The sequence below is a fragment of the Mustela lutreola genome, chromosome 5 (genome assembly GCF_030435805.1).
Source record: "Mustela lutreola isolate mMusLut2 chromosome 5, mMusLut2.pri, whole genome shotgun sequence".
NCBI lineage: Eukaryota > Metazoa > Chordata > Mammalia > Carnivora > Mustelidae > Mustela > Mustela lutreola.
In genome coordinates this window covers 91618109-91630442 of record NC_081294.1, presented here as the reverse complement: position 1 = coordinate 91630442, position 12334 = coordinate 91618109, and the positions used below count along the sequence as shown (strand labels likewise).

Genomic DNA, 12334 nt, shown 5'->3' with positions numbered 1-12334 from the left:
GGCTTTCCCGTTCCAATACCCGCGAGCTCTGCGACACTCAGACACCCCCGATCCTTCTGTAACCCTGCGGGACCTGAGGCCACGCTGACCCCGCATGGGCTTCGCCCCGGTTTAGCCTCTGGAGCGATGTCCCTCAGCGGAACAGACTTTTAAAAGTCCTGATTTTGTGCGCAGTTGCTCCGCCGCTTGCCGGGAGCCGGCCCCTCCCCCCGGGGTTTATCTTCCTGTCGTTTTGGATTCACGTCTCCACCAGTCCTACCTTTCAGAAAGTGGTTGTTTTTCTGCTTCCAGAATTGCTGTTCTTCTTCTCTTCTATCTGCCTATGGATTTGTAGGTGTTTGCAATCTTTAGATAAGCTATCTAGCTGATCTCCGGCTAGCTGATGTAGTCTCAGCCTGCTACTTCTCCGCCATCTTGACTCCTCCCCTGGAGCACAGTTTTGTCACTGAACACATTTCTACTGTAAATGCGATTGCAAATGGTGGGTTTTCCCCTTAGCTCAACTTGTAGAGAGGGAGGGAAAGAGAAGGAGGAGAGAGAGACTGATTAGACAGTTGGCTCTGGCCCTCACCTCTGATTCAGCCAGCGATTGCTGTTGGTGGTTGGCTGGGTGGGGAGGCTCCCCCACAGGCAGCAGGAGCAGAGTAGGCTGCGGACCAAGCAGGAACTTAGAAACACGTCTAGTACAATCATGCTTTGCTTCTTGTCAGTGACACAATACGTATTTAACATATTCTCCTGGGTATATTAAAATTCAATCTAATACAAGCCAGCGGCAAGTAGTCTTCCTTTCATTATGTACCCCAGGCAGCCCCTGGAGAGAGAGAAGTGGATTGGTCAGCGGGGAGAAGCGAGATCAGAAAGCCATGTGAATGCCACAACCTCACCTCACTCAGACGTGGCTGCCAACTCCATCAGTATCACAGGTTCCAAGAATTTACCAGAAGGGAGGAAAAGGAAGGTGGAAGGAAAAAGAGAGACTGGACAGTAGAGAAATACAACTGATAAAAGTAAGCTCCTTCCAAGAAAAATTCTATTGTCAAGCTGTTCCCTGAGGGAACGCGTCCTCGGAGAGGTACGAAGTGCACTCCCCTTTTCTACTGTGGGTTTTTTTCCCCCTTATCCCTATGAAAAAAAAATCTGTTAATTGCATATGACAAACAAAATGTTATTTCTTTTTCTTGAGTACTCCATAATTGTATAGAAATGTGTATCATTTCCTTCCATAATTTTGAGAAGATTTTTGAAGACAGTGACATATTCTGACTCTTTAAGAACAAAACAATTCAATTTAAAAATCACTGAATGACAGCAATCAAAGTGCTCAAGTGAGGCAGTTCGCTTCAGCACTTGTTCGAAATGTCATTAGAAAACCGACATATAGTGGGTTGTTATGGCAACTGGAATAGCTGAGTTTATAACATCACTGTAATTAACGTGATCCAAACGTTATTAATCTTTCAACATCACTCACATCCTCTGAAGGAACAGCAGCTCTGGTCCTCTTAGGATTTTTCAATGGTGTTATCTTTGTAGCTTTCTTCCCATTTTATTTTATTTTCAAATATATCTTCCTCTGACGTGGCTTTAGTGAAATTAGCTATTGTTTCTCTGCCTTTATTCATTCTATTTTGACTGCTATTTTTTGATAAAACTTGCAATAAAATGGAAAAAAAAGGAATCACAGCTAAAAACCAAAACAAAGTCTAAAGATGAAAAGACACATGCATTTAAATGTGGAGAACCTGAGAAAAATAGTAAAATACTTTGCATATAGAGATTTAGTATTAATTCACATTTGTGTAGCACTTTATAATTTTTAAAGCAGCTTTACATATATTATTTAATATATAAACCCTGAGAGGACAAGTAGAATTTTTGGGGTGCCTACAACATGACATTAAATGTGATATGTAAACGTGGATGTTTTAGATTTCACAACAAACCTGTATGGTAAGTGGGGGTTAAAAATATGCCTTCACAACTTGACAACAAGAACCCAAGAACCCGATTAAAAAAATGGACAGTCTTCAAAAAACATTTCTCCAAGGATGATGTATAGAAATTGTAAACAAATAAATGAAAAGATGTACAACTTTACTAATTATTAAGAGATATTCAAACCAAAAGTATAAGCCCCTCATATCCATTAGGGTGTTTATTATAAAATAAAACAAAAAAATAACAGGTGTTGGGGAGGATGTGGAGAAATTGGAATCCTGGTGTGCTTAGGTGAAACTATAAAATGGTGCAGCCACTGTGGAAAACAGTATGGTGTTTGCTCAAAAAACTGTCCCAGCAAATGATCCAGCAATCCTACTTCTAAGGTACACATCCAAAAGACTGACAACAGAGTCTTGAAGAAATATTTACATGCTCATATTCACAGCTGCTTCCTTCATAAGAGCCAAGAGGTGGAAGTGACCCAAGTATCCATGGACAGATGAAGAGATGAATGAACAGGTCTATCTGTTTGATTGAAGATGATTCAGCTTTAGAAAGAAAGTCCTGTCACATGCTAAAACATGGCTGAACCTGGAGGACATTGTGTTACGTGAAATAAGCCACAAACAGAAAAATAAATACTATGTGATTCCAGGGTGTGAGATATCTAAAGTGTCAAATTCATGGGAACGGAAAGCAGAATGGTGATTAAAAGGGGCGGGAGGAAGGGGAAACAGGGAGCTGCCTGATGGCTGTAGAGTTCAGTTTTCCATGAAGAAGCGGCTCTGGAGATCTGTATGACAATGTGAATATTCTCAGCACTACTGAATTGTACATTTAAAAATGGTTAAGATGGAGGCACCTGGGTGGCTCAGCGGGTTAGGGCCTCTGCCTTCGGCTCAGGTCATGATCCCAGAGTCCTGGGATGGAGCCCTGCATCGGGCTCTCTGCTCTTCAGGGAGCCTGCTTCCTCCTGCCTCTCTGCCTAGTTGTGATTTCTCTCTGTTAAATAAATAAAATATTTTTTAAAATGGTTAAGATGAAAAAAATGGTGAAGATGGCAAATTCTACATTATGTTGGTTCCCCCCGCTTCCAATTAAAAAAAAAAAAAAAAAAAAAAAAGCCTCCAAACGGACACTCCTTCCTTGAAAAGGTGAAGCTTAGTCATCTCCCCTGGGATGTACACTGGCTTTAGTAATTTGCTTCTGGTGACTTGAAGTGGAAGAAGGGACAAGGTATGACTTCTAACAGTGGGTCAAAAGAGACACTGCTGCTTCTGCCTTATTCTCGCTCTCTCTCTCTTTTTTAAGGGGAAGTGGGTCCTCTAGGCCCAGTCAAGCCTGTGCACGACTGTAACCCTGGTTGGTATCTTGAGTGTAAGCACACGAGAGACCCCAAGCCTGAAAACACCCAGCTAAGCGGACTCACAACTGACCACACAGAAACCTGACTTATTAATAAATGTGTATACTGCTATTAAGCCACTAAATTTGGGAGTAATCCGTCACACAGCAGTAAATGATTACTACAATAAATATTTTCCATTAATCTGAAGCAGTGAAGATCTCTGGTATGTTAGAAGGGCTCCTCACCCTTTTTGTGTTGATCTCTGATTTTGCTGATGTTCATGGAATCTATTCTGAAAGAGGTTCCGGGTCAGAGTCAGAGGCATGTCTTATGTGAATTACCCGTGTACTCAGCCTTACGACTGATATTGGGGAATGGGTTGTCCTGTAACCTGAGGGCTGCTGGATTTCTTTGAGCTCTTTTACTTGTGTGGCATCAGGAAATAGGAATGCCCAGGAGATATTCTCATTGAAAGTTCAATCACACGTGAACCAGTGAGTTTAGATATTGGAGGTCATACCCCTATCTCATACTATATTCAAAGAAAGTTTTTATTCTTTGTGGAGAAAAGTGAAAGGTCAAAATAGCAATACATCTGAGAAACATCCAAAAGACCAACAAGAAAGGAAAACTCAACATCATCTCAAGGTGAAAAAATGGGGGTTCACCCAGCAGTGCCATTTGGGAAGAGTTTCTCCCTTGTTGGACTACATACATTCTATCCTTTCCTCTTCAGTGGAAGAATCAAAGCTATAAATTTGTGGAGAGTGAGACAAGGGGCCAGATTCTCTAATCCTGCTACTCTGGTTTCCTGAAGATTGTATTGCTACCTATGGGTATTACCTTCTAGTGTTTTAAAACAAATTCTCTTCAGGTGAATGAACTTACTTTACTGCTCATATTTATGAACTCTGGATAGGAAAAAGGAGCCTTCCCAGATTTCAAATTTTAACACAGCATCTGATATTATATGATAAAATGAATAAAGACAAATTAATACAGGGGCACCTGGGTGGCTCAGTGGGTTAAGCCTCTGCCTTCACTCAGGTCATGATCTCAGGGTCCTGGGATCAAGCCCCGCATCAGGCTCTCTGCTCATCAGGGAGCCTGCTTCCCTCTCTCTCTCTCTCTGCCTGCCTCTCTCCCTACTTGTGATATCTCTCCTTGTCAAATAAATAAATAAAATCTTTAAGAAAAAGACAAACTAATACAAAATAAAGACTTGAATTGCTTAAAAAAAAAAGAAAAAGAAATCACAGCTCTCAGAATTTTAGTTTTATTTACCGATAACAAGAATGAGGGAGACAAAGGCTATGAACTTAGATTGTTCTGCTTCTATAATCCACCATCACTTTCAACAACATGAGGGAATTATTTACCTTCATTCTAGAAATGAGGAAGTTGATTTTGGGAGAAGTTAAGTAACTTACCCATGGCTTTCCTGCTGATTTGTACCAGAACTCAGGTCCTAAGTTTTAGTCCAATAGTCTTCTGCACGACTTCTTATTGCTTTTCTGTTTAGATGATGTATTTGGCAAAGCTCTTGAGATATAAATATGAATAAGGTAATCAAGTAGAAAATATCCCTGCAGTGAGGAAACATGTAGGTACATAAATTAGAATTGGTTTCTTAGGTTTCTTAGTTGAGGATCCCAAATTTTATTTTATTTTATTTTTAAAGAATTTATTTATTTATTTGACAGAGAGAGACACAGAGAGTGAGGGAACGCAAGCAGGGAGAATGGGAGAGGGACTGGGAGCCTGATGGCGGGGTTTGATCCCAGGACCCTTGGATCATGACCTGAACTGAAGGCAGATGCTCAATGACTGAGCCACCCAGGTGCCCCAGATATTTTCAAATTTTAAATGAGATGGCAGTTTAAAAACTTTTTCCCCTAAGTCATTCAATGGTTGAAGAAATCACTACTTGTAAGAGCTGAAACACACAATAGTGTCTCATTTTTGTTTAGCATGTGACATTTTCAGAGCACCTTTATGCATAGCAGTCCATGTGGCCTCTTTGCCTGACAGCCACCCAGGCATCCAGTGCTGGTTGTAAATTAAACACTGGCACGTATCTAGAATGAGCATCAATACTCTGCACCAAGGTGTCCAGGGTGAATGCCAAGAAAACTGAGTAGTGAACAGAGGGTTTCCACTCTAGGCCCTTAGCAGGCAAACCACAGAACAGACCTTTGTTCATGAAGTATTCCTGTTAGAAATATCTCCTCTGATCCTACTCAAACCTTTGGATGTAACTTATAGCTTATAAGAAATTCAGGGGACAGAAACCAAATTAAGCAACACCAGAAAGAAAGAATAAGACAAATCTAAAATGTGACTCAATCTATAGAACAACAGACTCAATTTCTTATAAAGATCCGGTCATTAAAATAAAAAGGTTGGGAGGGACTGCTCTAAACCAAGAGAGGCTAAAAGGACATAATAGTACTTGATTAGATCCTAGTTAAACAAACAAACAACAAACAAACAAACAAATGAAAACCAAACAACCACCCAAAACTATACAAGACACCTTTGGGACAATTACAGAAATTTGGATATGCTCAGGGATTAGACAGTATTGGGGAGTTATTGTTAATTTTAGTACGTCTGCCAATTATCAATTTATTGCTTTAGCTCCAAATCACCCTTCTGTAACTGCTGTGCAATACTGGACAGGCTATTTAAGCCTTTTTCCCCTACACTAAGCATGATGTTAAATCTGTCAATAGAGGAAGGCCATTGAGGAGGAAGGGGGCTCCTCTTCCTGGTTTCAGAATGCTTACCAATCAGTAAGCAGTGGATGCGTGTCTAGGGACATCCCAGGGTACACTGCCTCAGCTGTGTGCTCACACTACACAGTCTCTGGACTTGCATGGCAGTCCAGACCCTGTCACCATCTTGATATGACTTTTCCAGTAAGGACACCATGTGCTCCAGACCTCATGCTGGCAGAGGCATCCAGCTTTCAATGCACACCTGCTCTCCAGCCTGGGTCTCTGAGGATGGTTTCTTGCTTGCCTGGCAATGAGGGACCAGCTCTGGTCTGGGAAATCCAACAGACTTCTCCTCATCCCTTGGCTGAACCTTATCTTCACCAGTGAGGTCTGAGCTCCGCCATGTTTAAAACTCTTTTGCGAGTTGGTCCTTCCTTCCAGCCAAGAGGTGGTTGAGGTATATCACAACTAAAAACTCTGGTGGACATACTTGTTTCCCTCTTTTTGGTGTCACTTCCTTCAAAAAGTCATCATTTGAAGTCACCCCCTTTCATACTTCATCAGCTGGAGGAGGCTTAAGTCCCTGCTCCATGGAGACTGCTACCCTGGTCCCTTCACAATTTCATAATGGCATCTGTTTAAGCTCCTCGCTGCTGCTGCTTGGCTTCTGTAGCCAGCCCCCTGATTTTATTCCCTAAAACTTCTATATTCTCGTTTGTGACCCACAATGCTTTTCTGGGCTTTGGCGGTCTTTTTAAGGAAATGGTTTTGAGCACATCGAGAAGGCACTGAGGTGGGAGGGACAGGTCTGGAGCTTGTGCTGAAATGTCAGACGTTTAGCTACAAGCTCATACTTCTCATTCGCATTAGAGTTAAAACTCAACCAACAGAGCTTAAGCTAGAGAAAAGACGGCATGAAAGGGAGTGTGGAAACCTGGCCAGTAATAAAAAGATGGCTGGGTCTGCACTTAGCTGTGGGGCTCATCGTTGAGGTCTAAGGGAGCTGGGAGAGGAAGTGTACCACCACCACCATAAATAGGCTCATTCTATTGACTTAACCATAAAGATCAGTAATATTTGTTATTTTGTTAGCCTCTGAAATTTTTAGCAGTAAAGTCCCTTAGAAACCCTCAAGTGAAACTGTAAGCTTGTGCAAGGGCAGAGGCCAGGGAAAGAAATTTTAAGAACATACTATACTGGCTTGCAGTGAAGGAGAGCAAGTCAGGTAGGAAAGCTGAGGGAAATGGGACAGATGCCAGTGGAGCACAGTGGAACTACCCTCACGTTCGGAAGCAGAGTCTGTGGTATACAATAGAGGGGGGCTTTGCTGTCATAATTTCATCTGTCCCTCCAGCCACCCCCAGGCATGTTCCCTCCAGGGGCTCTTTCCTTGTTCAGATCTGTCCCAGCTCCAGGGACTCAAACTCAGAGCTGCCTCTCTTCTCCCCAACACGATCTCCCTGTCTTTCACATCTCCACAGATATATCTTCCTTACTTTCTTCTTTTTTTTTTTTTTAAAGATTTTATTTATTTATTAGACACACAGAGAGAGATCACAAGTAAGCAGAGAGGCAGGCAGAGAGAGGGGGGAAACAGGCCCCCTGCTGAGCAGAGAGCCCAATGCGGGGCTTGATCCCAAGACCCTGAGATCATGACCCGAGCCGAAGGCAGAGGCTTAACCCACTGAGGCACCCAGCGCCCCAATCTTCTGTAGATTCATGTTACATTTCCTGAGCCTTTTCTTTGCCTTGATAATGACTTTGAGTTTCCTGATTCCTCTCTTTTTTTCCTCTTTCTGATGCTTCCTTGGCATTTACATGCTTCCCCTATCAGATCTTGTCTGGAAGGTGCATCGTGTTGGACTCTGCAGATTTTTTTAGCTGCTTGTCACCCACGCTGAACTTTGTCCTTGAGTTATTCCTATTGTCTGCTTTCAGTTAATATTGCCACACCAATGGCACTTGGTAGAAAAGACATGGAAACGTAATAATTGGGTCCATTTTATCTGTTTGGCCCTTCTCTTTCAGGCTTTTCCTATGTGTATACGTATATACACACATGGCATTTTAAACTTCTATTTAACGATCTTTAAAAAAACAAAAATGGGGTATTATATACATTGCTCTTTTTTTCCCCCTTAAGCATACTTCCTGGGCATCTTTCCATGTCATTACATGTACACCACTTTATTCTTTCTTGAACAGCTGCACAGTATTTCACCGTATGAATGGTTGTACTTTATTTTCCCAATTTCATATTTTGGTTGCTTCTAGTTTTTAGCTATTTCAAACAATGCTGCAATACATAATCTTGTACATATATCTTTTGTGCACCTGTGTTTTTCTGCAGGATAATTTCCCAGTAGTAGAACTGCTAGTTTAATTGATCTGTGCATTTTAAATGCTGATAGATACTGCTATATTGCTCTCCGAAAAAAGTTAACCTCATTTTATGCTGTTACCAAACGCGACTGAGAGCAGGATTCTTCTCTAACTTAATGCTAGCCTTACCTGGGCTCTCAATGCACCTCAGGGTTCCTACCATTCATTTTTCATTGGTTCTGTATTTTATTGCCTAAATAACACTGCCAGGCCCCTTATATTTCTGAGACCCTTCATTTCATCCTGCCTTTCTGATCTCAGGAACTGACCTAACCTTCTTTTCTGCAGTCTTCAGTGTGCCTGTCATTCATTCTCTTGCTTGCTGCCTTATGACCTTGAGGTTGCTGCTGGAGCTCTCTAATTCCATCTGCATTAGGAAAAAGGCAGGTGGAGAGGTGGGGAGGAAGGTGCCAGCATCCATCTCATTTATCAGGAAGGAAAGCCTTCTTAGAAGGCTCCAGAAGATTTCCCCTTACATTTTCTTAGCCATAACTGGCTCCCATGGCCATTTCTGCTGCAAAAGGAAATTGGGATATTTAGTATCTGGCTAAATAGAACAAAACTGTTACAAGTATGTACACCAATATCGATTTATTGCTTGAGCCTAGACATGCTGCTGCCCAGAATAAAATGAAGGTTCTGTTAGTATGGAAGAAGGGGAGACTGGATATTGAGCAGTAATCCACAGCATTTGCCAACACTATCTATTTGCTAAATACATATTTGTTGAATGCATAGCATAGGAATAGGTCAGCAACCTGTCACTACACTGAACTGAATATAAATCCCTGATTTATCACTTAGTTATTCAAAGTCACAGTTTGGTTCTAAGTTACAAATGCTGGATATCTGCATGCAGAACTGTATCTCTGTCCTGATGGGGGCTACAGAGTACACATCCCAGGGTTGAGTGGCATTTTGTTCTCATTTGAATTCAAATCAATTTTGTCATCTCTGAGGGGCAGATGTTACGCGTCAAACAAGTGACAGATTGCAGCTTTAATTTAAACAGCAAGATTTGGTTTATAACATGCTTATATTTATTGGAGGAAAAAAAAATCCAATGATGTCACTCAAGTGCTTTCTGGATTAAAGTAAAAGGTTTTTGGGATGCCTGGGTGGCTCAGTCAGTTAAGCATCTGCACCAGGTCCTGGGATCGAATCCCAAATCGGGCTCCTTGCTCAGCGGGGAGCCTGCTTCTCCCTCTTCCTTTGCTGCTGCCCCTGCTTGGGCCTGGTCACTCTCTCTGACAAAGAAATAAATAAAAGCTTTAACAAAAATAAAGTAAAAGTTTTTTTAAATGATGAAGGAAGCAGAGGACAACTGGATACTTATGGGTCCCACGAAAGAATGGAGAAGATGCTGGTGATCGGCACTGTTTGTTTGGATTTGGGACAACAGTACTAGTGGCAGGGACAGGACTAAGGTAGTGGTGGCAGCTAAGAGAGGGAAATCATCGTGGTAAGAGGGTGAGGATGTGGACAGAGGGAGAGGAAAGTCAGTAGAAAGTGGAATTCACGTTCTCCAGGTCCTTTGTCACAACGAGAATGTGTGTCTGTCTTCGTTTGTCCTCGTCACCTGTTTGATTCTCACATCAGCTGAACAGTCATGTCTGAGACCGAGAGTTACATCACAAAGGACAATCAGAACACCAGAGTTGCACAGTCTCTAACTTTGGGCAGCGTATCCTTTGATTTCATCTTTTCCTTCTTTATTGAGGCTAAAATACATCCACTAAAAGTGCATGCAGGGCTTAAATCTTAAGTGCACTGTTTGGGGAATTTTCACATACGCCTGGAACCACCTCCCAGACTAAGACACAGAATATCCCTTTGGGTCCTAGAGTCACAAAGAAGTTCAGGAGTTTAAGGTCTAACCAGTGTATTTTACCTTTTTAAAATCTCTATTAAGAGAACTCACAAACTCAAAACAGGCTCAGGCAGCCCAAGTAAGCGAGTGGAACAGATGGGGTGGACGCTGCCATGGTTAACTGAAAGTGACAACGGGCTTCTAATTTTTTGCTATCAGAAACACTTCTTATGAATAGTTGTGTAACTCAAGTTATTTTTCCCATTTTAGGAGACTTCCTTAGGATAGATCTCAAGGGATATACTTATAAGATTAAAAAATAAGTAAAATCATTTAAAAAACTTGTAATATACATTGCCAAATGTGTTTACCAAAAAGCAACTGGGGTGGCCATGGAAATGTGCCCACAGTCCTCCAAACACAGAGGGCAGAGGGGACCACAGGTCTATGCACAGCCACACTGCCACGGGCTGCTCCCAGCCCATGAGCCACTGCCACAGAGATAGCAGAGTGGACCTATTTCTGGGAGACACGGGACCCCTCTGGTGGCTGCCACAGGCAGGAGGACCTCCTATTGCCTTGCTGAACCTTCCCTTAGGCTGCCAGGCAGGGGAGCTGCTCATACCAGCCTTCCCTCCCTCTGCTGGGAATCAGATGGCCACGTGCTCTGACAGCACCCAGCCTTTCTTGCTCTCTCTCTACTTTCCCTCACACCGGCATTTTGCCTGATGAAATTCTTGTATGCCTCATCCAGGCCAGCTATGTGCTTTGCTTCTCTAAGGACCCAGATAGTCAGTTATGTGTTTCCATTTGTTCCCCCAAGTGATCTACATGTGTGAGTTTTTGCTTCTTCTTTCTCAGCATTTGATAGTTTCTAAATCTTTGCTACTTTGGAAAATGAAGAGAAGCGTTTTCCTGTAATTTGCATTTTAAAAAATATTTTTAAAAAAGATTTATTTATTTTCGAGAATGAGCTAGAGAGAAAGAGAGAGCAGGGGGAGGGGCAGAGGAGGAAGGAGAGGGAGAATCTCCAGCAGACTCCCCACAGAGCGTGGAGCCCAATGTGGGGCTTAATCCCACGACCCTGATACCATGATCTGAGCTGAAACCAAGAGTCAGGTGCTGAATCGACAGGCACCCAGGCATCCCTAAAGATTTATTTATTTATGTGAGAGACAAAGAGAGGGAGAGGGAGAGAGCACAAGGTTGGGGGGTGGGGCATGGAGAGGATGAGAGAGAATCTCAAGCAGACTCCCCCTGAGTGAGGAGCCCCAACACAGGGCTCAATCTTATGACCCTGAGATCATAATCTGAGCAGAAATCAAGAGTGGATGCTTAACTGATGGAGCCACCAGGGTGCTCCTAATCTACAGTTTGAAATAGTGGAGTTTTAAATTTTGGGCACATGGTTTCTGGCCATTTGGACCATCTTACCTGGAAATTTCCCTCGAGGAGTCCATGGAAACCCAGAACTCACTTTGAAACAGCCATCTTCTGGGAGGTGTGATCTCTGTTGGTTTTCCTGTCCGGCAGCTGCCAGCACTCCTTGGATTTCAACAGCAAGGTGCCGTCTGCTGCTATGCTCACAAAGGAGTGTCACATGACTCAGTGTGAGCTCGAGGCTGAGAGACCGGAACACAGCCTAGGCAGTTCCTCTTGCAAAATAGGAAGAGCTTATCCTGTGTTGCAACACAGGGTCCCACACAGCCTCTTCTGTGGGAAGGAGAAGAGACCAACATTTACACAGTGCCTACTATGTCCTAGGTACTACCTTTCTCTCATTTAACTGACATAATAGGTATCATTTTCAAAATTCTACAGATGAAGAAAATGATGTTCAGAGAGTGGCACAATCACACTGCAGGGCAAAAAAGGGACAGACCTAAGTTTGAGGTTGCTCATATTCTTTTGCTTCATCAAACTTCTGACACTTTTTTGACCTCAAGCATTCTGCATCACTCGTCGTTTATCTACGCTCTGTGTTGTGTGGCACCAAGTTCATATCCTCAGTGAATAGTAAAGAACTATGCTGCAGATGACTTAGGCCAATTTTCTGGAATTTGAGTCAACTGAAGAATCACCCATGACTCCCTCTTACCAGTGGACACCACCAGTTAAAAGTGGAGACAT

At 42.6% G+C, this 12334-nt stretch overlaps 1 long non-coding RNA gene across 2 annotated transcripts in view; it reads right to left on the bottom strand.

Annotated features, from left to right (window-relative positions):
• LOC131832274 (uncharacterized) overlaps positions 1-11893 on the bottom strand; it is a 49344-nt gene extending 37451 nt beyond the window's left edge. Inside the window, exons 1-3 of one of the 2 annotated variants that reach the window (XR_009353975.1) lie at positions 11639-11893; positions 4723-4878; positions 1869-2946 (exon numbers count right to left, since the gene is read on the bottom strand). This is a non-coding gene — a long non-coding RNA (uncharacterized LOC131832274). Of the gene's footprint in view, positions 1-1868; positions 2947-4722; positions 4879-11638 lie in introns of those variants that run through there. The other variant, XR_009353974.1, reaches the window with a different exon arrangement.
• Positions 11894-12334: the final 441 nt, after the last annotated feature.